This window comes from Tenrec ecaudatus, chromosome X (genome assembly GCF_050624435.1).
Source record: "Tenrec ecaudatus isolate mTenEca1 chromosome X, mTenEca1.hap1, whole genome shotgun sequence".
NCBI classification, from domain to species: domain Eukaryota; kingdom Metazoa; phylum Chordata; class Mammalia; order Afrosoricida; family Tenrecidae; genus Tenrec; species Tenrec ecaudatus.
The window spans coordinates 153,131,282-153,136,428 of NC_134548.1; positions in this window are offsets into that span (position 1 = coordinate 153,131,282).

The window sequence follows — 5,147 nt, forward strand, 5'->3', positions numbered from 1 at the left end:
AGAAGGTGGGGATAGAAACAGATAGGATTCACCTGTGGGTAATTGTGAACAGGATTCTCTGGAATGCCATCCTGCTGTGTATAAAATGAGCCCTCTGAGCAAGCAGGAGGGATTTGGTTACCAGCATGAGCCAGGAGTGGGTCTGCGATCCTTGTGCTGAGAAGCCCCTGGATCCAGAAGACAGCTAGACCATCAGAGGAGCAGCAGCAGAACCAGGAGCCTGAGCATGGGACAGAGTGGTGGCCTCCCTGACCTACTAAGCAAGAAAAGCTGAGTGCTTGTGGGCGGAAGGCTGGCTTGTGGATTGGGGTGCCTTTGGGTACGTAATTGGGGGAGTTGGGCTTGCTGATCCATGGACAAGGAGCTGAGTGACTTTGGGCTGAGGCACACAGCCCAATGATTGGTGTGCCTCTGGGCACTTAATTCAGGGAGCTAGCTAGGGAGACTGAACCAAGGAGGTTGAGCTGAGTGCTTTCAGGTTATTTCAGGTTAAGGCATCCAGCGGAGTGCTATGCCCCATTGGGCATCTGTTAACAGACCTGAAGTAACTTTCCAATATGCCCTGGTAAACGGCTCCAACCTGGGCATGTCTCACTGGCATTACAACTTGTTAACTTTCTGGATAAGCCCTTTCAGCATGAATTTTGCCCGTGAGTTCTGAGTAACCACTGCAATGGATCTGAGGACCCAGAGATGTTAAATCTAAACGTAAACTCACACCTATCAAGTCAGTGCTGACTCATAACGACCCTAGAGGACAGGATAGAATGGCCCCTATGGGTTTCCGAGGCTGGGACTCTTTAAGGGAGTAGAAAGCCCTGCTTTTCTCCTCGGCGCACCTGGTACTTTTGAACTGCTGACTTTGAGGTTAACAGCCCAAGGAGCAACCACTCCACCACCAGGGCTCCTAGAGAACCTGAAGGAAAACAGCACAGTACTCGAACTTGGCTTCGGACTAAATCTATTCTGGTAGCCATCCACACGCTTTCCAGGTGTTTTTTATTCCCTCATGGCCAATGTCTATTGAGAACACACTTTGTGCTAGGCACTGCTGACCACTCTCAATGGACACGTAGCATAATGCTCATACTATTCCAACAGGGGCAGCAGTGCTTAGGAGCACAGAGACGGGCCGTGATTGCGCCCCTTGGGATCCTGGCAGTGTCATCCATCAGTGGGATAACTCTTGCAACTTAACGTAAGTGCTCTGTGCCTCAGCTTTCTCATCTATAAAATGGGGATTGCATGCATAACATTGTTTATAGAGTTGGGGTGGGGGTGAATAAGGTAATACATAACTTGGAACATAGCATGGTCTCAAAACATGCAAGAGACTGCATTTTTTCAGGTGAAAGCATTTGAGCTTAAGTGATTTAGCCAGGTTTCCAGAGTTACTGATGTGCAGATGATATGAACTTGGGGTTCCTGCATGCTCATCCAGTACACTGTGCCCAGTACCAGGCACTTTCTGTTTGTTTGTTCTAGTAAGACGATTCTCGATTGAATCTGCAATTTGCCATGTTTGGGTCTTAGCTACACTTGGCAGAAGTCATTTGGAGAGTTTTATTTGTTGTCCACCCCCCTCTCCCAAATAAGATCTTTAATTTGTCACCGTTCAAAGTCTGAGTTGTTAACAGATTCTTGAACTGATGGCTCACAGCCATCAGCTCCTGCCACTTTTGCACCTGTCTCACCTCCGGTCACTTTTCCACAACTGCCACCTTCCCCATGGTGCTCCATGAGTTCGCCCAATTCAAATTTGGCCTTCTTCAGCCTTTTCGCTGTTGTGAAGAAGACATCGTGGAGAAGATACATAGACTGGCAAGCCTTTTCTGTGTCTTTCCCAATGCTCTCTGGAATCCATTCATTGGCCACTTCTTTCAAGTCATTTGTCTGCCCCTCTCACATCATCATTGCCATCATTTTCTTTCAGATTTGGCAGACCTGTTGGTGCTGAGCATAAGAGGTCTTTCCAATCTGATTGTTAAGGTTTGTTTGTTTGGTTTTTGGTAAAACCAACACAGAACAAACAAAACAGATAGCCATTGGTAGTCTTGATATCAACATAAGCTTCAATCATGATCTGCCTACCCCCTTCCCCCCCCAATGGAGCACATGTTGTCCCATGGAAGTTGTCAGCCATGAAAGTTGGGCAGGTAGTTTTGACCCTGACCGCCCTCAGGAATTAGCTTGAATTGTCTAAATGCAGCTTCATTACTCTACAGAGCAGAAGCTTTTTTAAAAAAAAACACTTGTTGGTTCATTCCCCAGGAGAAGATTACATAGGGACTGTGTGGAACGAATCTCTCCTTTTGATATTGATGAAAGTGCTGGAACAGAACAGTTCTTAATAACATTGGTTGCCTGTGATGTTTTGGGGAACATGATGTAGTTGTGTAAAGAATAGAAGCTGGGAAGCCAACCAGATTTGGATCCAAATTGCAGCACCTGACATCAACCAGATTTTCTTTTATCTGAGCCTCAGCTTCCTCATATTAGAAATAAGGCTGGTGCTGACTACCCTATACTCAGCAATATCATTACCCAGAATAAGGCCAGAGGCTGGATGGGTAACAGACCATCAATCACTCATAGGCAGTTGCAGGCTGAAGTTGAGAATACTTAAAACAATTCCATGAGAGCCCAAAGAGGACTTGGGTATATCCCACCTGCATGTAGAAATAATGAAAGGAGTAGATTTGGTGCATTGAACACCAATGACCAAAGACCGGATGTGCAGTGAGACAGCAACAAGGATATCACACATGAAGAAAGCAAGAGGTCGTTAAAAAGACAGGAAAAGAAATCAAACACCAAAATGGATGCCAGGAAAGAGAATGAAACGTGGTCTTGAATGTTGAGTAGCTAAAGTAGATGGAAGAAAAGATGCAAGACTGGACAGAAGATTCCCGAGGGTGGCTCAGGAAGAGAAATCATGTTATATGTAAGGAACTGATTACCCCCGCCCCCATCATGAGCTAGTAAATCCAGCTGAGGTGAGCCTCTCCTGGTGAAGTGCTCTTTTTTGTCTCCTCTATTTGCACTAGTTTATTGGTACAGTACAGTTCCCTGAGTACTACCAATTGCGATATCCTTGACAACTAGCTGTGAAGTAGGCGGTTCGAATGCGTCTAGGTGCACCTTAGCACACCCAGTGATCCAGCTTGCTGAAAGGTCACGCTTGTAAAAATAAAACTGTGGAGCAATTCTACTCTGTGTACTCTGAGTCAGAATCCACTTGAAAGCAATGGACAGATTCTGTGTTGGCCTTGGGTCCGCGGGGTTGGTAGATTGAAACCACAAGCGGCTCAGAGGGAGAAAGACTGGGAGCTACCAGCCAGCAGTGAATCAATGGCAATGAGTTCCGTTTGGTTTCACAGCAGCAAAGACATTTTTTTCCCTGCAACATCATTTCAGCTACTTGACTGTATTATCACTGTTTACATATATACATTTTTCAGATCTTTTTCCTCCCATATAATTTGTATGTTCCCCTTTGTGTAGTTTTCAAACAACCTTTAATTTGAAACTTGCAGTTAATGGATGTGTACTTTCAATAGCCTTGCCTAGGTTAGTTCTACCTTTGTAAATAATCTTTTTTCATTTGATGTTATCCTGGGAACCATCATGTTCTGTCTAAATATTAACTTCTTTATTTTATTCTTTTTAAAATCAATTTTTGGGGGTGCTTAACAGCTCTTATAAGAATCCATACATCCTTGTGTCAAGCACATTTGTAGATTAGTTAACATCATCCTTTTCAAAACGGGGAATATATGACTCGTGAGCACTAGGCAGGCACACAATTTCATTGCTTGGGAGACTGGATTAGAAGATTGTATGACCTAAAAACAGAAACTTGCCTTTGTCTTGGTATAGCAATGGACTGCTATTTTGTGATTGACTGACTTCACTCAGCAAAATGGTTTTCAGGTCCATTCATGTCATGAGGTGCTTTGTGGTTCCATCACTGCATTTTAGGGATGTACAGTATTCCATTGTGTATATGTACCACGCTTTCTATATCCAGGCTTCTAGTGGTGGAAATTTGAGCTGTTTGTGGCTTCGTGCTAGTGTGACCTGTACTGCAATGAACATAAGATAGCATATCTCTTTGTGTTCTGTCTTATTTCTTTGGGGAATGTGCCACATAGTATTTTTATTCCCAGATGCTTTAGGTAGTGCCATTTTTCTTTCCATAATGCTTTTGCTTTTTGTTTCATTTTTTTATACATGAAATCCTGGATAGGAAAATCTATAGAGACAGTAACTGGAGTAGTAGTTTTCTAGGGTCATGGCAAGGTGGTTGGTGTAATATGGGGAGCACAACAGTGAGCACAACAGTGAGCACAAGAATGAAGAAAATGATCCAAAATTGATTGTGATAATGATTGCATAACTCTTTTAAATAAGATTGAACTATTGAATTGAATATGAGAATTCTATATCAACAAAACCATTAGAAAAAGACTTTAAGTATGCTCATGTACAAAGATCTTGAGTTAGACAACCAAAAGGGAAGAACTTAATTGACATTTCTCTAGCTAAATGAACTGAAAATTCAAGCCTTGAATTGTAATATTGAAGGATTCTGGGGGAAAATATTGAGTGACACAGGAATCATCGAAAGACCATGGAGTGAATGCATATGATTGGTCCATGTGGAGCATTTCAGAAGTAATATATGATTAAGATGATATGGAAGAAGTCCAAGCTGCACTGAAGGCATTGGTGATAAACAAGAAGATTTTTTTAAAAACTGACTAGAGGAGATTCAAATGGTGTCCATTCCAAAGAGCTGATCCAAAAAGAATATGCTAATTATTGAACAATATTATTAATACCATAATAAAAAAATGTCACTGAAGCTAATATATAGGCCATGAATTCAAGCCACAGTCAGAAGAGGATGTGCAAGGAGGATTATCATTGCTGATAGCAGGTGGATCCAGGCTGAATGCAGAGAATCTGAGAATTGCATATAACAAAATAAATTATGGCTAATATTGAAAAGAATGGGAATTCCAGAGTACTTGGCGGTGCACTGGGTTACACATTGGGCTGGTAACTGTAAGGTCAGCAGTTGGAACTCACCAACTGTTCCTCAGGATATAGATGAGACTTTCTGCTCTTATATAAGGCCACAT